This window comes from Scyliorhinus torazame, chromosome 10, assembly GCF_047496885.1.
Source record: "Scyliorhinus torazame isolate Kashiwa2021f chromosome 10, sScyTor2.1, whole genome shotgun sequence".
NCBI classification, from domain to species: domain Eukaryota; kingdom Metazoa; phylum Chordata; class Chondrichthyes; order Carcharhiniformes; family Scyliorhinidae; genus Scyliorhinus; species Scyliorhinus torazame.
The window spans coordinates 14,712,124-14,735,201 of record NC_092716.1 but is presented as its reverse complement, the minus strand read 5'-3'; the positions used below and the strand labels follow the sequence as shown (position 1 = coordinate 14,735,201).

Sequence of the window (23,078 nt, the reverse complement as noted above, 5' to 3'; positions counted from 1 at the left end):
GAATACCGAAGGGCAATCGATCACTTGATTGCATGGTGTACTGAAAACAACCTCTCTCTAAATGTCGGCAATCCCAAGGAACTGATCATCGACTTCAGGAAGCATAGCACTACACACACCCCCATGTGCATCAATGGCTCCGAAGTGGAGATGGTCGATAGCTTTAAGTTCCTGGGGGTCACCATCACCAACAATCTGTCCTGGTCCACTCACGTTGATGCAACAGTGAAGAAAGCCCAATAACGTCTCTACTTCCTACAGAAGGTAAAGAGATTTGACATGTCTGCATCGACTCTCATAAACTTCTACAGATGTTCCATAGAGAGCGTCCTATCCAGCTGTATCACAGCCTGTATAACAACTGCTTGGCCCAAGATCGCAAGAAGCTGCAGAGTGTGGTGAACTCAGTCCAACACATCACACAAACCTGCCACCCTTCCATTGATGTTGTCTACACCTCCCGCTGCCTCAGGAAGGCAGACAGCATTATCAGAGACCCCTCCCACCCAGGCATTACCTTCTTCCAGACCCGTCCATCAGGCAGAAGGTACAGAAGTCTGAAGACCCGCACATCCAGACATAGGAACAGCTTCTTCCCCACAGCTACAAGACTCCTCAATGACTCTCCCTCGGACTGATCTGTTCCCTGTAAGAACACTATTCACAACGTCCTATGCTGCTCTTTCTCATGTATTTGTTTTGCCTGGCCCTTGTTCTGCACTATAACCAATCACTATTTGCCGATGTACTTTATTGATTATTCTTTTTGTCTACTATGTATTGCGTACTGGGAGGGGAACAGCTATGATCTGTGCTTAAACCCCTCAAATCTATTAGCTGCAAGCCATTCATTCATTTCTCGTAGTGGACTGAGATTGACAGCTTCCATAAACCAGCTACAGCCTTGATTCATTCATCTCCCTTCATGGATATGTAGCTCTAAGTGCTGAAACCCCAATGTTTACAAACATCGACTACATCAAAGAGAGGTAAGTGCATTCCAATCACTAAGCGCATTCCGATCACTCAAGTGTGTGATGGCAATGCATTTACATTTGGAATGATAGGATGTCTCCTACAGCACTGGACACACATCAGGTGCTGAGGTTTCTAAACTGAGAACTGAACTCACAGCCTTTTGTCTCAGAGATTCCAGCTGCTGAACCACTGAGCCTCAGCTGGCACAGTCTAATGCTGTCACAGTGGCCCCGCAGTTAGTCATTGGAATTACTTGCTGGCAAAGCACTTTAGGGCAGCACGGTAGCATTGTGGATAGCACAATTGCTTCACAGCTCCAGGGTCCCAGGTTCGATTCCGGCTTGGGTCGCTGTCTGTGCGGAGTCTGCACGTCCTCCCCGTGTGTGCGTGGGTTTCCTCCGGGTGCTCCGGTTTCCTCCCACAATCTAAAGATGTGCAGGTTAGGTGGATTGGCCATGATAAATTGCCCTTAGTGTCCAAAATTGCCCTTAGTGTTGGGTGGGGTTACTGGGTTATGGGGATAGGGTGGAGGTGTTGACATTGGGTAGGGTGCTCTTTCCAAGAGCCGGTGCAGACTCGATGGGCCGAATGGCCTCCTTCTGCACTGTAAATTCTATGATAATCTATGATGATGATCTGTGATTACTGTAAAATGATGCCTATAGATGTTATGATGCAATTTCTTAACTGTAAAAGTCGAGGCTAGTCCTTTCCTTTCAAATTGCGCATAGTGGCGCTTTGCGTTGGCCAGAGTTCTGGATGCATAAGTTATCAGCCTTTCAGTCCCATCGTCCCACTAATAGACCAACACTGCCCCAATGCCAGATAGAGATTCATCACATGTGAGGACGAGTGGCTTTGATGGGTCACAAAGCATCCACAGCTTTGAAAATAATAGTTGGAGCTTAACTCTGGTAAAAGCTTAAACTTGCGACGCTTTCCACACCCATTTATGGTTCTTCTTTGATAGTGCGTGCAGGGGCACCAGCAAGGCAGCCAGGTTCGGGATGAATTTTCCATAATAATTGACGAGCCCTCGGAACAACCTCAGCTCTGTCACGTCTTCAAGGGCTCCCGTGAAAGCCCAGACCTTTTCCTCCACCGGGTGCAACCCATCCTTCTCGACACGGTATACCCGGTTTATGACTTATTTCTCCTGGTATATCACTTATTTCCTTCCGGCAAACACCCACACCAGAAAAACATCAGAGGACATCTAGGTTGCCCTGGTGACCTTTTCGTTGGCTCCTGTAATAAGTACATTTTCCAGGTAGACAGCCACCCTGGGGAACCCTTGAAGGATGTTTTCCATCATCTGCTGGAAAATTGCACACGCCGATGACACCCTGAAAGGAAGCCGGGTGTACTCGGACCACGCTCTCTGGGTGTTGCCGGTGACGTATTTTCTGGATGCTGGGTCTAACTCCAGCTGTAGGTAAGCATGGCCCATGTCCAGCTTCATGAATGAGTGGCTCCTGGCTAACTTCACGTATAGGTCTTCCACACGTGGCATGGGGTACCTGTCAAAGTGGGAGGCCCTTTTGGCTGTCATTTTGTAATTGCCACACAGGCAAGCGGACTTGTCTGGCTTCAGCACCGGAACCACTGGAGCTGTCAATCCCGTGAACTCGACCGGGCGTAGGGTGCCCAAGTTCTCCAGCCAACTCAGTCCGTCATCCACCTTCGTCAGCAGGGCCTATGGAAGCGAGTGGGCCCTAAAATATCCAGGTTGGGCTTCTGGGTCAACGTAGAATTTAGCTGTGGGCTCCCTTTGTCTTTCCCAGGCCTTCCTGAAAAACCTCCAAGGACTTCATACAAACTGCCAGAACCCATCCGTAAGATTTGTTGCCAGTCCAGGCGGAATCATTGTACCAGTAACGACCTCGGACGCTGGGTCCGGGCCCTTGCACTACTCCCAGTGGTAGCCGGACCGACTGCTGTCCGTGGGTAACCGGGGAAACCCTGGTCCCAATGATGGTCAATGGTTCCCTGCAGTATGTTGCCAGCCGGGCCTTGGTATTCTTTAAACCCAGGTGCTGGATCCCCAAACGGAGCTGGTGGAATGTTTGTTGTCAGGTAATAGAGACAGCAGCCCCCGATCGATTTCCATGTTTAAGGCGTGACCGTTAACTTGGAGCATTATTCTTATTGGGGCAACTTTAGTGGATCGTCGTGCAGTTTAACTGCAAGAAGCCATCTTCCTCAGGCGGGGAAATGTCCAAAGCATTGGCTTGGGGCACTTGTGCCACCTGACCAGGGAGACGCATTCACCATCGATTCTAGCAGCCTCGACCGCCACGGATCCCGAGTCCGCAAGTGCGGCACTGTTGAGTGTACCCCTCAATGTCCTCCAGGGAGATGTTGGGTTGTGGTGGTCCTTGGCTAGTGGGCCTGATAACGACATTGTTTTGGTGATGTCTGGGTCATGTAAACCCTATCCTTGGAGGGGGGGGGGGGGATTCTCTCATCGCAATGGGAGCCAACCAACACCGTTTTATGTCGCAATCCTTGGACACTTGGGGCTTCTGGACTTCTTTCTCTGTGATCTCGCGGGTGAGTGATAGTTCAATGGCCCTTTTCAGATCCAAGGCCAGTTCCACTAACAGCTTCTTTTGGGTCGCCATATTGTTGATGCCACACACCAAACGATCTCTCAGCATCTCAGGGAGGGATGGACCAAAATCACAATGCTCAGCTAACTTGCGGAGGCACGTCAGAAATTCCGTAACTGATTCCCGGGGGTTTGCCCAGCTGTATTGAAGCAGCATCTCTGCATTATTACTGACAGTTTGGGGTCAGGACTTTACCTTTTCCTGATCATCTCTAAGAATACAATTTGCCTGAAAGAAATACCACATCCATTCGGAATGGATTCATAGAGCTCTACAACACAGAAAAGGTCCTTCAACCCATTGCATCTGTGCCGGTCGAAAACATCCACCTAACTATTCAAATGCCATTTACCAGCACTTGGCCCATAGCCTTATAGTATGCCTTCGCATTGCAAGTGTACATCTTCAATACTTCTTAAATGTCACGAGGGTCTCTGCCTCCACCACCCTTTTAGGCAGCGAGTTCCAGACTCCTGCCACCTTCTGGGTGAAACGTTTGTCACCCAGGGAACAGGGAATAGGTGGCTCCAGTGTGGTGGGGTGGGAGGTGAAGAGAGTTCACAGTCTGAAGGTGTTGAACTCTGTTTTGTTTAGTCTGTTTTGGTTTTTACTTAGGCACATTACAACCTTTGGGACTTAACACTGAGTGTGTGCCGTCTGGCTTAAGCTCATCGTTTAAGGCATGGGAGAAGGGCGGGCTGGAGCGGTTTTGAAATATGGTTTTGGAGGGCAGGTTCGCTGGCCTAGACGAGCTACTTAAGAGGTTTCAGCTCCTGAGCAGCAATGACTTAAGTACTTGCTAGTTTATGATTTTTTTTGCGCAAGGAACTCTCTGAATTTCTTCTGGTGCCATTGACCTCGTTTGTGGATAGGGACCTGGCTGTGGGTGAACTCGGGGAAGGTAAAATCCCAGAGTTTTATGGAGAGTTGATGACACTGGAGTTGGGTTCATTGGAGGAGGTAAAGAGGAAGAGCTGGGTTTGGTCCTGGAGGGGGTGGAGGGGATGGGGGGATGGGGGGGAGGGGGGGGGGGGATGTGGAGTGAGGCGCTGCATAGGATCAACTTCACATCCTCGTGTGCGAGGTTACTGATCCAGTTTGAGGTGGTGCAGAGGGCACACTTGATTAGAGTGTTTATGAGTGGATTCTTCCTGGGGGTAGAGGACAGTTGTGAATGGTGTTCTAGGGGACTGGCGAATCACATGTGCATGTTTTGGTCTTGCCTCAAGCTCGTCAGATTCTAGGCCTCCTTTTTTGATACATTATCTGGGGATTGTGGGAGTTCAGTTGGAGCCATGCGCGTTGGTGGACATCTTTGGAGTGTCTGATTTGCCGAGGCTGCAGACGGGGATGTAGGCGGACTTCTTAGCCTTCGCCTTGCTAATGGCCTAGAGGCGGGTTCTGTTTGGGTCGAGATCCCAGGTGCCGCCTGAGTCCTTGGCTCGGTTAGGGGAGTTGATGGAATTTCTACACCTGGAGAAGGTTAAATATACCTTGAGGGGTCGGCAGCGGGATTCTCCATTCCCGCAGCTGCCCAAAGGGGTTTCCTAACGTGGGCCACCCCACGCCGCTGGGAAACGCGCGAGCGTGGGTGCGCTGCCGGCGGGGCGGAGGATTCTGCCAACGGAGAATGCCTCAGAAGAGATTTTGTGTACTTGAGCAGGCTATGATCACAGTGTATTTTGTTTTTAACAGAAAATAATCTGAAGTTTGTTTTGTTTAAAAAAAGGGGAAATGTCATGATAATAGGGTGATTGTGATAGTGGTCTCCGGTGTGGTAGTATTAGATGCGGTACGGTACACTTTGTACTTTGTGGGGGGTCACCTGAGATGGGGGTCAAAGGTCAGACAGCACATGTAAGCGATGATTGGAACAAGGCTGCAGATGCCTTGCAGTTGGGTGTTCACATCGTGAAAATGTGTTATTAATAAAGTTTGTTTATAGCAATGGATTAGTCATCCTGCAATATAAAAAAAACAAGACAGGGAAAATGCAGAACTTGGTTTCCACACATGGAGTAGCTAGCGTAAATGGTAAAGATGCCGTAAGGGAAAGGAAGTTAAGAGAGAAAGGGTAGGAGATTGTGCTGATGCAGTGAGATGATGTCAGGTAGGAAAAAGCTCGTATGGGTCATAAACAGCGGCACAGACCAATTGAGCCAAATGACCTGTCTCTGCGCTGCTGTACATTCTGTGGAAAAGTTAATAACACTCCTGTGAGACATACGGAACATTTTACTTTGCTAAAGGTGCTAAATAATGCAAGCTGCTTTTTCAAAAGGGAAGAAATGAAGCATAATTCAACCCGAGTTTGTTTCATGGGCAGCTTTAAGACGTATCTTGGAAACAAATTAAGAAAGGTTTGGTCAACCTCCCTTCACAAGATAGGTATGGGTTGAGGACACTGCAGGGCACATCTCAGGTGGAAATCATTGGGACTCATTACGCACCACTTGCTGGTCAAGGGCATTGAACAAATCCATTCCCAAAACACGTCCCTATTCTTGCCTCCTGTTGGAAATATACAGGAATGGTTTGTTCCGTTTTCTAGACTTCTTTAACTGTGTCACTCAGTACAAGTCCCCAACTACGGGTCCGATTTAACAGGAAGAAAGCAGAGTCCCGTTTTGGGTGCGAATAGCGGGCTGTTTCTCGGAGCTGCAGGTGGCGAGAACGAAGCTGCTGTCAAACGGGACTCTTTTTTTTGCTTCGGCGAGGAACACCCCGCTGAGGACGTACTTACCTTTGTTTCCTGCACAGGTGAGCTCAGCCCACCTATGCAGGAAGAGATTGGGGTGGCATTTTTAAATGTCCCCAACTGTGGCCTCCGGAACTCCCCATAGGCACAGCTCGCCTGTTAAGGAGACCTTAAGCACCCCCCCACCCCCCCCCCATCTCACCCCACCTCATATTGCCTGAGCACCCTTGGGCCTGAACCCTTGCCGTACCAACCTGGTACCTGGGCATCTTGGCAGTGGAAGGATGTCAGGGACACTGTCAAGGGGCCTGACTGGCACTGCCAGGGTCCCCAGGTGCCAGCGGGTGTACCAGGATGCATCCATGCCCAGAGCTGGGTACTGTCGGGGCCATGGGTACATGTGGGGGGAGAGTCCGCAGTTGCCAACTGGGGCAACCAAGTAGCCCGCTGGACCTGATTGGGCATGGGGGTATGCACCATGCTAACATGTTGGCCTTTCACCCCCTGCAGACAATTGATATTGGAATTCAACCAGCTATGGTGGACTTCCTGTTGGTCGCTGCACCCTTGGGGTTGCCGTGCAGCTGTATGAGCTGGCACTGCTCAAGGAGGAGGAAGGTGCAGCAGTGAGTGTGACCCAGAGGAACAGGAGGCAGCAGCTGAGGATGGAGAGTTGGCCGCCCAACAGGCTGCATGAAGCCTCATGTGTGCAGGCAGCGCCTGAGTTTCGAGGACCTGCCGGACCGTACATTCCGCTGAAGACTCTGGCTTTGGCTGAACAGCAAGATAGTGCAACATATCGGTCAGATCACGGCACAACTGACACCGCAGGGGGGGTTGAGGGAGGTCACCCGCGTCCGGCGGCCATCGAGGTGATGGTCGCCCTGAACGTCCACGCAACGGGCCCTTCCAGTCACCGAGTGTGGACCTGTCTGGGATCTCACAGAGGCCATATATGCCCAGTCGGCACAATACATCCATTTCAATGTGGACTGAATCCACTAGGTTGCCCGGGCAGCGGGATTCACCGCCAAGGCCGAGATGCCCCGGGTCCAGAGATGATCGACAGGATGCATATCCGCTCTCCGAGCACCTGCAGATGACAGGCCGCTCCACGCAAATTGAAAGGGGTTCCATTCGATGAATGTGCAGCTGATGTGTGACATCTGATGCGTATCGTGCACGACTGCGCCTGATAACCTGGCAGTGGGCACGACGCCTTCATTCTGGCACACTCAATGATTCCTGGCCTCTTTGAGGCGTACCCTTGGCTGGGAGGATGGTTCCTTGGGGACAGGGGTTATCCGCTACAATCGTGGCTGATGACACCTATCAGAAGACCACAGAACGACCCACTACAAAGACGTCCATGCAGCGTGATTGAGTGGTGCTTCCGCCTCTTGACGGTGCGGTTCAGGTGCCTGGACCATACTGGAGGGGCCCTCCAGTATAGCGCTGGGAGGGTCATCCTCATGGTGGACTGCTGCATCCGCCACAACATTGCGCAGCAGGGCTGGAGGAGGAGGATGGAGGCCAGGTCACCTCCGAAGAGGAGGATGCGGGAGGGCGAGGATCGACAGGACATGGGGCCCGGCCAAGCACGGGAGGCTGCACAACATCTGCGCCATGGCCATCGGGATGCTCTGATCGCCTCCAGGTTCACCAACTGGAGGGGGTGTGGGGGGTGTGGGGGAGGGGTCGGTGGGGGAGGACTGGCCAGGGGCAAGGACACCACATCCCACACCCACACGGAAACCCTCCACCCCCCTCCCCGGACACTCCACACCTGCAGCCCCCTCCGTGATACATGCGTGCCACACTAGTGTGTGCGGGCTCTGGGTTGGCAGTAATAGCGGGTCTGGTTCTTGAGATGGAAGGTGATGAAAACCCACTCCGCATCGTTTGCCAACGCCTGACTCCTACCCACAGTAGCACCTTTGCTGCCATACCAGACCAGCCGGGGAGGAGTCTGAGTTGCTGCTGTGTTCCGGCACCTCCCCTGCAGGTGTCACCGGCACAGGGCCCATCACCTCCTCCTCCCTCGGGTGTCCGGGGGCCCCCAGGCTATTCCATGGGACAGGGGTGCGAGCAGAGCTAAACCCTGAGGGTCCCCCACCACCTGATGCTGCCAGTCCTGGAGACACACACTGGTCTCGATCAGGTCTTCATGCTCGCGGCTATGGAGCACAGGAAGTGGACCACGTCTGTCTGGGACTGCTCCACATCATGGTGCGACTGTGCACCACCTCGGAGTCTGTGCCACTTCAGCCAGTGACTTCACCATCTCCCTCTGGGACTGGAGCACCTCCCTCTGCGTTTGCGCCACCTCAGCCAATGCCTGGGCAATGCCACCAACGTTCCCAGCCATGGCCCGCTGTGACTGGGTCATGCCCAGGTGCGCCGCTGCAATGTCCATGTGGCTCTGGCATATGGTTGCCCGTTTTAGGGCAGCCCTGTCCTGGGCCTCGGCTACCGCCTGCACAGATCGCCCCAGGCCTTGGACACGCTGATACATAGCCACAACCCTCGCCCCCAATGCCTCCACCGTGGACGCCATTGTGCGGTGTCGGCCTGGGTGGCACACATTGCCGGCACCACCTCCTGCTCCTGCACGCGGATGGGCTCCTCCGCCTGCACCTGCAGGTCCTGGATGCTCGCCGACAGCCCCTCATGTGGTCCCTGGCTCTGTGACTGCATCTCCACAATCGGTGGGCTGCCTGTTTGAGAAGTCGGTAACCCGTCTGGACGGCAGCTAGTTCCTGGGGTTGGCCTGACCTCCAACCGCCCACCCCCTCGGGTGTTCCACCTGCTGTACATCCGTGAGCAGCATGTGTGAGGTGTGCACCAGATAGTGTCCCAGGAGCCTCCTCGCTAAAGTGCCCCAACGAGGTGAGTGTCTGGGCTGGTGGAGGGTGTTGGAGACAGCTGGGTGTTGGGGAAGTCTGTGTCATCCCCAGAATCGGGCTCCGGGGTGTCTTGGGTCTCGCGTCGAGGGCCTCCACCCGTGCTGCTGTCCTCGTCGCTGGTCGGCACATTGGGGGGGGTCTCAGGTTGCAGCACTGGCTGGGGGCGGGGGGCACCAGGTGGACCCATCCCATCAGCAATAGGTCCTGCAAGACACAAGATAAGGCACATGAATATACCTGGGGGGGGGAGGGGGGGGGGGCGAGGGTGATGTCAGGGTGGGGGTGAGAGGAGTGGGGGTTTGGGTGATGTCGGGGTGAGGGTGGTGTGGGGGTGAGGGTGGGGGTGGGGGTGAGGTTGATGTCAGAGTGGGTGTGAGGGGGTGGGGGTTTGAATGATGTTGGGGTGAGGATGGAGGTGAGGGCGGTGTGGGGGTGAGGGTGAGGGTGGGGGGTAAGGGTGGGGATGAGGGTGGTGCGGGAGTGAGGGTGGGGGTGAGGGTGGGGGTGAGGGTGATGTTGGGGTGGGCGTGAGAGGGGTGGGGTAGGGGGTTTGGATGATGTCGGGGTGAGGGTGGTGTGAGGGTGGAGGTGAGGGGGTGGGGGTTGACACACATGGCATGGGAACTGAACTAAGTGGGGTCTCACTTCCTTGCCCCCCCCCCCCCCCCCCGCAACCTCCAACCCGGCGACTTCCTTTTCCTCTACGCCACTGACCACATCCAGGGCCCTCTGCTCAGCCACGGTGAGGGGCCACAGGTCCGGCGGTCACCCTCCAGGTTTCTCTAGCTCCCAGCGGTTATTGCCGACTTCTCCTGGGGGGCGGGGAAACAGAAAGCGAGAGTGTTAGACAGTCCGACACATGCAGCCCAGTGGGTGGGTAGCTGGTGGCTTCAGTTGCCAGGGTGCCCAGCCATGGCGGCCAGTATAGATCCCGGCATGTGGCGTAGGGTGGGGGTTCTGCCACCCTCCTGGTGGGGGTGGAGGGGTCAGTTACGGGTGTGTGGGACGGTGTTTGGTGCCAGGGGCATGGTGCTGTCTACTCACCCTGGCCACCCTGAGGAGGTTGTGCAGTTTCTTCCTGCACTGCAGGCCGGTCCGGACAGTGTTGCTGGTGGCACTAACCGCCTTTGCCATCTGTGCCCAGGCACGGCAAATGGCGGCAGCGGGCAGCCTCCTTCCCAGGCCGGGTACAGGGTGGCCTGCCTTTCCTCCATCACGTCCAGAAGGTGCATCGAGCTCGGCTACATCAAGGGAAGTCGCCGGGGTGGAGGTTGGCTGCGGGCGAGGAAGCGAGACCCCACTTAGTTCGGTGAATCCTGCGCCGTGTGTCTTGCTGCCGGCCTGTTGGCTGGGATGGTGTGTGTGGGGAGTGCAGGGTGTATACGTGGCTGCAGCTTGTCAGCCTCCTGACTGTCAATCGCAAAACCTCCGAATCCTGATCGATTGTGTTCCACCTGGAGCCAGTGCTCACCCTGAACAGTCATTGAATCGATCCAGGTGCGGGTGCCAGTTTTGCTATCGCGAAAGTCCACGAATCCTGCCCCGGCATCAACACTTAGGGCTATATTCTCCGTTTCTGCGACTAAGTGCTGACACCAACGGAGAGTCCGTGGACTTTCCCGGCAGGAAAATCGTCACAGCACCTTCACCGATTCTGCTATCGGTGAGAGGCGAGCACCAGCGCCACGCAGAACACCATCGAAACCCAAGGCAAATGGTACGGGATGGACACTCGCAGGGCTGACAAGCTATAGCCGCTCTTAAACCATCCCTCCACCCCCCCCCCAACCTGGGACCCTGGAGCTGTGGGGGCAGCACGGTAGCACAGAGGGTAGCACTGTTGCTTCACAGATCCAGGGTCCCAGGTTCGATTCTCGGCTTGGGTCACTTGGTAATCTGTGACCTAATCTAAGGCAGGTTTACTTCAACTAAGCACGCAGAGAGGAAAACAGAACAGGCACATTAACCAACCTGAAATTCAGAGAGCAAAGAAAATGCCGTATCATAGCAACCCTGCAATGCCCTTCATTTGTCCGCAATGTTGCAATGGAATGAGAGAGAAATCTGGCTTTGGAGAGAGAGGTACAGATTATTGTGCACAGCTCGAGGTAGAGAGTCCTCAGTGACTATACTTCAAAAGTACTTTGTTTGGATTGAAAGTTCTTTAATCCCATCTTTCTGCTTCAGGAACCTGGCCAATATTTGTCCCTCAACTAACATGGTAAAAGAAATAATCTGGCCATTATCAGGTTGCTGTTTGTGCAGCATTACTGTCTAGGAAAGAGCTGCTACACTTCCTACAGTGGCTTCACTTGGAAAGAAACATCATTGGCTGTAAAGTGCTTTGGTACGTCCTTGTGTTGTGAAAAGCTCTGTATAAATGCAAATCTTCCCTTTTTTCTTGAGTCAAGCACCTCATCATGACGGGAGCGCACACAAGTAAGACACTTTTATTATCAGAATCTTTCACTTACAAATTGCATTACCGCTCTGTCCTTCAAGATAACCGGTGCTAAATATTAGAACCACAAATCCTGTTGTTTGCTTCAAACTTAATCATGAGGCTTATTGATCCTTGGCTGTTAAAACCAGGAATGTAGCTGTCGCTATTGTGTGATGTAGTTTTTGTTGACTTCTGATTCGATAAACCATTTCATTGAATATCAATTGATTGCTGTCTTTTTTCCCCTTTGAAATCATCTTATGTTGTGTGGTGCAGTTGTCACAGTTATTTCCCACAGCTGCCCCTGGGGTTTCCAGGGAAATGATTTTTAACAAGCCATCATCTTTCATTTTCATACGCAGTCAGCAAATCCCTTGGGGTTTTTGGCATTTTTCTTTCGAGCTATATCTGAAATATTTTTCACAGTGGTGAATACATATTTCCGAAGTTTACTGTCCGTGTGTTCTACACCATATTGACGCCGCTGTCGAGACGACGGAGAATTGAGATTCGGCATCAAGTCGGCGCCCGCTGCGATATTAGCACCCAATCACATTTCCCGATTTCCATGTTGGCCGACAGAGAATCCCACCCAAGATTCCTGTTCCTTTTAGCCCTTTGAGCCATCTCTGCCATTCAATACAACCATTGCTGATCTTACATCCCACCGGCACCTTCTCATATTATCTCAATATTCCCTAATTCTCTTAATATTTGAAGGAATTATCAACCCCTGTCTTGAATACACTCAAACATTTCAAAGATTCATAATCCTCTGAGTGAAGAAATTACCCTTTATCTTAGTTTGAAATGGTCGACTCCTTATTCTGAGACTGTTGTCGACTTAGTTGTAGACTTCCCAGCTGCACATCCTCCCACAATAGATCAGAGGTAATAGAATTGACAGTGCAGAAGGAGGCCATTCGGCCCATCGAGTCTGCACCGGCTCTTGGAAAGAGCACCCTACCCAAGCCCACACCTCCACTCTGTCCCCATAACCCAGTAACCCCACCCAACACTAAGGGCAATTTTGGACACTAAGGGCAATTTAGCATGGCCATTCCACCTAACCTGCACATTTACGTTACCAAGAATCTACGCTACCAAGCTGGTATTTACATATTTCAACAATATTGCCCCTCATTCTTCTGGATTCCAAAGGATATGCACAATCTCTCCTGCTCCTGGGAAACAGTCTGGTGAGCCTTCATTGCACTCTCTCTGGGACAACTGTGTATTTCCTTTGGTAACGAAACAAAAGCAATACACAATACCCCAGGGTCAGATTTTTATGGGGAGCAAATGAGGGATGTGGGCAAAAGCCGAAGCAAGCTTATCGTCCACTTTCGTCCAGTGTCCCCACATCAATCACGCAGCAACCCGCCGACTGGCCATGGAAAGGCCCAGAACATGCCTGGAGATGGTAAAAGCTGCTGCTGGCAGGTATTAAGGGGTCCTGTTGAAAGGGGACCTTGGGGAAGGTGGCAGAGCGTAGAGAAGAGTAAGTCAGTAAAGGGCAGCAGCAAGCAAAGGGACTCGCCCAATCTAATCAGCCTCACCTCTGTCCAACATTCTCAGTGACTCATCAGTAGACTTTTGATTCCAGATTGTTATTGAATTTAAATTGCGCCATCATGGTGGGATTTGAAACCCTGTCCCCAGAGCTTTAACCCTGGGTCTCCAGGCTACTAGTCCAGTGCCAATACCACTACACCATTGCCTCCTCAATTAGTGGGGGTGCAATAATGATAATAGGTAAAGTCACCGCATTCGCGCCATGTGCAATAGACTGGGGGAGGGATTCTCAGACCCCGCTCCGGGTCGGAGAATCACTGGGGGGGCCGCGCGAATCGCCCCACACCGCCCTGACACCAGGACACGACTCTCTGCAGAGTGGAGAATCGGCGCCATTGAGGCCGATGTGGTCGGCGCGGCGCCGGTTGGGGGCCGCTCTACGCGGCCCCCCCCATGATTCTCCGGCCCGGATGGGCCAAGTGGTCATAAAAAAAAAACGAGTCCCGCCGACACCGTTCTAACCTGCTCTGTGCCGGCAGGACCTCGGCATTGAAGGGTCGGGTGGCGGCCTGTGGGAGAAGGAGGGGGTCCAACCCCGGGGGGCCTCCGATGTGGCCTGGCCCATTATCGGGATCCACCGATCGGCAGGCTGGTCTCTCTGTCTTCCGGTCTCCTTTCTTCCGCGCCGGCGCCTGTACTCCTGCGCCACGTTGGGTCGGGGCCGGCGTGGACAAGCGAGACACCGCGCATGCGCGGAAATTGCGCCGGTGAGACTGCGCATGCGCGGGTTCGCGCCGGACCCACTGCGCATGCGCGCATCCACCGGTGCCCATTCCATGGCCGGATCAGCAACTGGAGCGGCGTGAACTGCCCCAGCGCCCTGCTGGCCCCCTCTAGGGGCCAGAATTGCTGATCCTGGGGCCGTGTTGGCGCTGTCGAGAAATGCAACGGCGTTTCCGACGGCATCAACACTTAGCCTCAGGATCAAAGAATCCCACCCACTGTGTCTGTATCCATGACTAAGGTACTTTTGCTGATTGTCCCTCCTCATTGTTGAGTTGCACTTGTGTCATTTTCCTTCAGCAAATCACTCGGTGACTGAGCAGGCACAGAACCCGAGGGATCGACATTAACCCTTGAGGAAGAGAAGTGAAACTCAAAGAGCACCATCCCATCCTTGCTGCACACCTCGCACCATCTCAGGTACTGGCACCACGGTGGGTCTGCGTGCATTGGCCGAATTAGTTATGCATGCTGGTTTGAGCACTGCACAGTCACTGGACCATCTGTCCTACCTTTGTCCCCGTACGCGTCTGATCTATGGATTGATATTTATTGTCACATGCACCAAAGTACAGTGAAAAGTATCCTTCTGCGGCGAAGGGAACATACATAGTGCATACATAATAGACAAAAGAATAATCAACAGTGTACATTGACAGTGGTGCATCAACAAATAGTGAGTGATTACAGTGCAGAACAAGGCCAAACAAGAGCGGCATAGGGCGCCGTGAATAGTGTTCTTACAGATCAGTCCAAGGGAGAGTCTAGTAACTGTGGGGAAGAAGCTGTTCATATTTAGGAGTAATTTAAGATTTGAGTGTAATGATGTTGGAGACCTCACCAAATTTTACATCAGAGCGGGTGGCAGTCTCCCAATTCCTGATCGTCCCCCTCGTGTGGTCTTATCAAGGCCTTATAAAATTAGTTATACTTAATCTTATACATCAATTATTTTCAAGCAAAGGCTGACATATCTTTTCAAGGGCATTTAGGGATGGGCAATAAGTGCTGCCCTAGCCAGGGACACTCACATCCCATGAATGAATTTTTAAAAAATGCTTTCCTATTTGCTTGCGGCTTCTGTTTGCCAACTTTCCGCGATTCATGTACAAGGACAGGCGTCTTGCTGTGAGGATTAACATCTCCCAGTCACTCACTATTTAAACATAGTCTGCTTTTCAATGATTTTTTGATGTCAGGCTGACGAGTCTATAGTTCCCTGGTTTCTCGCTCTCTATCCTTTCTAGAATGTTATTTTCCAATTCCCGGGGGACGGTTTAGAATCGAGGGAATTCTGGAAAATGAAAACCCATATATTTGGGAGTTTTGGCCCATCAATTTTGGGGAGTCTGCGTATTGAATGAAGAGATTGTCGAGCTTCTGGCATGGTCTGTGGCTCATGTGACTGATCGGCAAACAGCTTGCATGTGGAGAGAGAGATGACGTTCTAAGTAAAAAGGATTGATTATTATTTTTTACGAAGGTGTGGCGAGGGGTAGGGCAGCATGGTGGCACAGTGGTTAGCATAGCTGCCTGACGGCGCCGAGGTCCCAGGTTCGATCCCGGCTCTGGGTCACTGTCCGTGTGGAGTTTGCACATTTCCCCGTGTTTGCGTGGGTTTCGCCCCCACAACCCAAAGATGTGCAGGGTAGGTGGATTGGCCTCGATAAATTTGTCCCTTAATTGGAAAAAATGAATTGGGTACTCTAAATTTATAAAGAAAAATATGTGGCGAAGGGTAGACTAGGTCTTGGAGGTGAAGTATGAACATAGAACATACAGTGCAGAAGGAGGTCATTCGGCCCATCGACCCACTTAAGCTCCCACTTCCACCCTATCCTCATAACCCAATAACCCCTCCTAACCTTTTTGGTCACTAAGGGCAATTTATCATGGCCAATCCACCTAACCTGTACATCTTTGGACTGTGGGAGGAAACCGGAGCACCCGGAGGAAACCCACGCAGACATGGGGAGAATGTGCAGACTCCGCACAGACAGTGACCCAGCGGGGAATCGAACCTGGGACCCTGGAGCTGTGAAGCAATTGTGCTAACCACTATGGATGTAAGTAGGGATGTAAGAATCCCTCACCAAGTGTCCCTTATGCTCGGAGCCATATGCTGGCCGTAACTGGAACGAGTGACTCAAAACCAAATAATGTGCAAAAACAATTTTCAAACAATTATTAATGATAAAAAAGGAGAGCAAGGTGACTTTATTAAAAGGAAGATAAATGGCAATCTGTTTCTGTGTATAGATGAATAGAATATAAATAAAAGAAAGACTGCTTTATTGCAGCAGAAAATAACAACAAATTGTTCAGTCACCCCACATTGTTCTGTCCAAGTCAAATTTCCCTTGCTTCACACGTCACCAAGTCGCTGGAAAATAGAGTGGACTCTCTGGTCAGCCAATCCATCCATGTCTTCCTTCGCAGCCTTCGGTGGTTAACTATTCCACTCTGGCTGCAGCCCCCGATCATTGGTTGCTGTGTCCCATCGTAATAGCCCCCCCGAAACCCAGGGGGATGTCACGATTGATCTACCCGTGGAACGAGTGTAATGTGAGCTCCCCTGCTAATGGGCAGAGGTTCACCAGCTGGGGTTCATAGAATCGGCCCTTGAAGGCCGTTCTGGATTGGGATCGGTGTGATCGGCAGTCCCGGTTGTCACCGATGTGCTGGACGCCGCGCTGCAGCCCTTTCTTTTGGCTGAAAATAAACCGCTGCTTTGATTCACATTCTGGGCTCCCCTAAGCCTTTATACCCAATAAGTCAATTTTCTTGCTCCATCCCAGCCTGACGTGGAGTCCCGCCAGATTTCCTCAAAACAAGAGCTTGGCTACCATCAGTCCTTATCAGGTACTTTTCATAGACACTGCAGGGTGTACACAGAACTGAGGCTGTTTGTACATCTCTTTGAAGGTGTCTCCCACCTTCCATCAAGCAGGTTCCACTGCCCATCAATCAAATTCCTTCTGCCCATTCGACACCAGAGTTGACCATCCTATGTGAAAGATTACCCATGGTATTTGAGGAGCCTTGGGATGCAAGAATTGACTCCTGTCAAACAATCAGAAAACTTTTATTTCAGCAGATCTTGCGCACAAAGGACAGAAGGTACTTTGGAACCACAGAATTTCTACAGTGCAGAGGGACGCCACTCAGCGCATCCAACCTGCATTGACCCCCCTGAAAGACTACACTACCTCGACCCTATCCCCGTAACCCAGTAATTCCACCTAACCTTTGGACACTAAGGGGCAATTCAGCATGGCCAATCCACCTAACCTGCCTATCTTTGGACTGTGGTAGGAGACCAGAGCACCTGGAGGAAACACACGCAGACACGGGCAGAAAGTGCAAACTCAACACAGACAGTGACCCAAGGCTGGAATTCAACCAGGGACATTGGTGCTGTGAGGCAGCTGTGCTAACCACCATGCCACCCAAATGATGAGACAGGAGCTGTGAACATGGCCTGACGAGCATGAAAACAAAGCCTTGGAGAAAAGACAAGTCTGTAATATCACGACGGATTCATTACTTGTCTGAAGCACAATCACGCTGTGTTTTAAATCGAGAACTACAAAGTAACTTTTAAAAATTCAATACATATTCTTTTAAAATCAAGAGTAGAGCAGAAACAATAAGCAGAAAGCATAAATTTCAAAAATAAGTGACTGCAGGCCTATCAGGATTTACACACATTCAAGAGTCTCTTGATGTGTGCTCAAGTGCATACAGCCATGCAATTAATATATAATTAACACAAACACTTGACTGCTTGTGTCAAACAGGTATTGCCCATATGATTTAACTTCCCCCTCTCCAAATATTGCCTTGCAGTCCCCCTGTCGCTACATGCTGTCTCCTATTTGCTTCTTTTCTTCTCTAACTTAAGATAAACTGACACCTACTCAATTCTCCTCATGCAGTAGGGAAAATGGAGCCTCAGAGGTACATTTGGGGCAGCAGGGAAAAACCTGCCTGGAAAGGGTTAAACTGGCATTCTCCAAGAACCTAATTGTGGTGAACCACTGTATTAGGGGATGTAAGGTAGGAGCTACACTACAGGTTCGCTGGTAGCCCCTACCGGCTGGCTCCACCCACGAAGAACTGTATAAATATGCATGACCTCCATTGCCCTGCCATTTCGCCAGCTGCAGCAGGAGGCCACGCATCTGACTGCAATAAAGCCACAGGTGTACCCAATCTGCACCTTTGTGCAATTGATTGCGCATCACTAATCAAATTAGCATAGTAGAAGCCAGCATGCCACAGGTAACACATCTTCCACTTCAGCGACAGGAAGTAATAGGGATGCGATAGGCCTGGCTCCGTCTAGGAGAGACAGCTAGCTATATGCAAATACCAAGGACACGGAGTAGTTACCACCCCATCACGGACTGATTGTTCAGACACGGTCTTTTCAGACACAGCAGGTGGACAAGATGTACCTCTGGAACGATTATGAGCAATGTATGTAAAACAGTGTATCCGCGTCATCTAACCAAGAATGATTGTGATCCCATCACGCTGCCGGTACCGATAATCGGTTGCATTGTTACTATTTGAATCACTCGTATCATGTTGAATCATTTTGAATCACTCTGTAACGAGCCGAAACAGTGTAAAGAATTGCGTGGAGGCTTTGTTCAAGCAGAGCGACTTGGATCAAGCTGTAGTTACAGCAGCTGGGTTTAGTTCTCTCTCATGCATGTGGCATTAAAAGACGTTTTGTTAAAGTTTCACACGGTCTGAAGAACTCGACTCATTTAACTCCGCTACCACCTCCCAAGGCCTCAGTGCTGTGGAGCTACATCTCCTGATGTTTGAAGTGATTCTTCTTTCCTTGCTTCCGCCGTATGTTGAATTCCCAACGATGCCGACGTGATTCTCTCCAAGTCAGTTATTGGACAGACAGACAGCAGCACCAAATCAAAAAGCTGGCTCTCCCTCCACTCTGTGAACAGGAGTTAATGAACTGAATGACAATGGCCGGGATTCTCCTTTCCGGGGACTAAGTCCCCACGCCGGCGGGAAAACCGGCGGCAAACACTCCGGCATCAACAGGCCTCCAGGGTGAGGAATTCTCCACTTACCTCCACTTTCCTGGGGGCTAGGTGGACGCCGGAGGGATTGGCGCCACTCCAGACGGCGGCGAAGGGACTGCGCGAGATCGCGCATGCGCCAAAGGGCTGGCGTGATCTCACGCATGCGCGGAACTGCCGGTGTGTTTTGCCGCATACGCGGGGGGTTATCTTCTCCGCGCCAGCCATGGCAGAGCCCGACAGGGGCAGGTGCGGAACGAAGGAGTGCCTCCATGGCACAGACCTGCCCGTAGATCGGTGGGACCCGATAGCGGGCCAGGCCACCGTGGGGGATCCCCCCGCACCACCACCCCCTGCCGAGGACCGCCCCAGCTGACTTACCTGCCAGGTATCACCGGTTCGTGAGTTGAGTGATTCACGCCGTCGGGACTGGCCAAAACCGGACGGCCGCTCGGCCCATCGGGACCCGGAGAATTGCCGGGGGGCCGCTACCAACGGTCCCCGACCAGCGTGGCGTGAACCCCGCCCGAAAAACGGCGCCGGAGAATACGGCAGCCGGCATCAGGGCGGCGGGGCGGAATTCGCGCCGCCCCCCCTGGGGATTCTCCGACCCGGCAGGGGGGTCAGAGAATCCCGCTGTGTGGAACATTTGGTAAATCAGGATTGTTCAATGCACATCCCCAGCACTTGCCTGCCTGCCTCAATGCCTTCTAATTAATCTTGTCTTGTCTAAATTATTTCCAGCTCTGGGTCTTCATGTTTTACAGGCGTCATAGATTAAATTCTCACTGGCAATTTATTAACCAGAGTCTAGTTTGTGTGGACAAATAAGGTGACATCAAGTTTAAAACAAGCTATCAATTGGCACAAAGATCACCTCGATGTTCTCAAGGCAATTCTTTTACATGATTGTGTCATGGGCCAGGGTTTAGAGAACCCCAAAGTGTATCATGGAGTTCACCTGACCCACAACTTTTACTAGATTGTGGTACGGGGAGCACACGGCCCACTCTACAGGTGTGGTACAGTAGAAATGGAAAAGTATTTTTTAAAGCAAAACAATGTTTATTCTATGAACTCAAGTTAACCTTTTTAAAACATGCAGTGAACATCTTAGCAACCATCAATTCAAATACAACCCCAAAGAATACAACACTAAGTAATCCTTTAAGCATTCCTTTTAACATCCATACGACTTAAAACACCTTTTACCAGAAGCACATCAGGTTAAAGTCACTACTGTTATTAGTCTTAAATCACCAGGATCGATTTACAGTCTTTAGATTACAGAGACAGATTCATACACCTTCTGGCTGTGACTGCAGCTTCAACACTGAAAACGAAAATAAAACACACCCTGCAGCAAACATCCTAAAATGAAAATAAAAAGCTGACAGACAGCCCAGCTCCACCCACTCTCTGACATCACTGTAGTAGTAAACACCCATTTCTTAAAGGTACTCTCACTACAGATATGTATATACACACCCATTTATAAGCACCCATTTCTTAAAGGTAATCTCACATGACACCTCCCCCCAAGAAAAAGAAAAAACATCAACTTCAAGATGGTTTCATTTTTCACCTTGTCACTATCCTTTAAGAAATGCACACAGTAAATATACTTTTTTGTTTAAAAAAAACAACACACTCAAACAGGTACAATAATATAGTCCATTTTTGTTCTTCTTCCTCCAACTGAAATCCTTCTCGATTGACAGTCTCGTTGAACAAGAAGGTCTCTGCACGATCCGTCCATTTCTCTACGCCTCTTTAAAGTCAGGTACCTTAGTTCAATCCGATCGCAGAGTCCCTTGTAATTCTCCAACACAGGAGCATTGGTTATCACAGCTTTCAGGCCATCAAATGCCTGTTGAATGTCCGCTGTCCACTGAAATTTTTGACGTTTCTTCAGCAGGTCCATCAGTGGAGCAATCACGCTACAAAACTTTTGCACAAATGTTCGATCAAATCCACTCATGCCAAGAAACCGCATTATTTCCCTTCATCTTGAAGGTATTGAAAACTCTTCAATAACTGTTGATTTCACATCCCGTGTGACCATTCGACCATGTCTGATTGTATGGCCAAGGAAAGTGACATGGGCTTTTCCAAATTCACTTTTGACTAGGTTTGCCACCAAACCCGGCTCCTGAATTCGATCAAATAACTCCATCAGATGTTTTACATGTTCTTTCCATGGCTGGCTGAAAATTACCAGATCGTCGATACATACCGCACAATTGGGTAATCCTGAAACAACTGTATTAGTTAACCGTTGAAATGTGGCTGGGGCATTTTTCATGCCAAATGGCATAACTTTGAATTGGTAAATATCATCTGGAGTCACAAAAGCTGAAATCTCCTGCGCCCTTTCTGAAAAAGGTACTTGCCAGTGACCTTTAAGTAAATCCAGTTTGGAAATAAAAGCTGATTGTCCCAATTTCTCAATGCAATCCTCCAAACGTGGGATAGGATAAGAGTCCGTTCTTGTAACTGCATTAACCTTTCTATAGCCCACACACAACCATTGGGTACCATCTGGTTTAGGTACCATCACTATGGGTGAGCTCCATTGGCTGCAACCCACTTCAATTATGCCATTTTTAAGCATACTCTCAATCTCTTTGTTAACCTGTGCCAATTTTAAAGGGTCAAGTCTGTATGGATGTTGTTTGATTGGAACAGCCTTTCCCACATCTACATCATGTACAGCCATTTTAGTATTTCCCAATTTATCTCTGCACACTTGCCCATGTGATATCAATAACTCTTTCAGGTCAGTGTACTAAGAGCTTTGGATTTCTTGTCCGCTACCCGTTTCACCACATTTTGTGCAACTTAATGTTGTCTAGCCAATTCACCTGCTCTATTTCATCATTCCCTAAAATTTGACACGTAATTCAATAATGTAATTTCTGATTTCTCACTCACCAATTTTTCCTTAATCAATTAAAGTGGTCCTCTTGCCTCATGACCAAAAATTAGTTCAAAAGGACTAATTTTGGCAGACTCATTAGGAGCATCCCTAATTGCAGTACGAATGGAATTCCTTTGGCCCAATCCTCTGGATAATCATGACAGTAAGCCCTCAACATTGTCTTTAATGTCTGATGCCAACTTTCTAACGCTCCCTGCGATTCTGGATGATATGCAGTTGATTTAAATTGTTTTATTCCTAAGCTATCCATAACTTCTTTGAATAACCTTGAGGTAAAATTCGATCCTTGATCCGATTGTATTTCTGTGGGTTGTCCATATCTAGTAAAGAATTTAAGTAACTCCTCCACAATATTTTTAGCTGTAATATTATGTACTGGAATGGCCTCTGGAAACCTAGTAGACACATCCATTATCATCAAAAGATATTGATTCCCACTTTTTGTTTTAGGAAGCGGTCCTACGCAATCAATTAGAACCCTTGTAAAAGATTCCTCAAATGCTGGAATGGTATTAAGGGCACTGGTTTTATCATTGCTTGCGGTTTCCCTGTCACTTGACATGTGTGACAAGATTGACAAAATTTAACTACATCTTTATGCAGTCCAGGCTAATAAAAATGTTTCTGGATTTTTGCTTGAGATTTCCTTATTCCCAAATGACCTCCCATTGGTACCTCATGTGCAACTCGACACCTCCTTTCTATACCCTACCGGCAATACTACTTGATGAACTTCTGCCCACTTTTCATCCGCCTGCATATGTAAAGGTCTCCATTTTCTCATCAAGACATCACTTTTACGGTAATAACACTCTGGTATACATTCAGATTCCCCTTCCGTATATGCTTTCTGATACATCCGTTTTATTTCTATATCTTGCTGTTGTAACTCTGCCAATTTTCCTGAACTAATAATATCCGCCTCATCCTCCACCTGTTCTTGTTCTTTTTCAACCAGCTGATCAAAAATCGTTCCTGATAATTGCACTTCAACTTCATCTTCACTCTTTGATTTCTCCTCTTGTCTTAACCTGTGATTTTGTGACCTTGTTACTACACAATCCGGAAAAATCCCAGGATATTCGTCCATCAACACTTTAGTTGTCTGATTTTCCACTGGCTAATCAACCACTGTAGGCATCACTCCC

At 50.1% G+C, this 23,078-nt stretch overlaps 1 long non-coding RNA gene across 2 annotated transcripts in view; it reads left to right on the top strand.

Moving 5' to 3' along the window:
- Positions 1 to 11,244: 11,244 nt before the first annotated feature.
- LOC140430364 (uncharacterized) overlaps positions 11,245 to 23,078 on the top strand; it is a 73,004-nt gene continuing 61,170 nt past the window's right edge. The window contains exons 1-3 of one of the 2 annotated variants that reach the window (XR_011949393.1): positions 11,245 to 11,276; positions 11,382 to 11,633; positions 14,236 to 14,355. This is a non-coding gene — a long non-coding RNA (uncharacterized lncRNA). The other variant, XR_011949392.1, reaches the window with a different exon arrangement.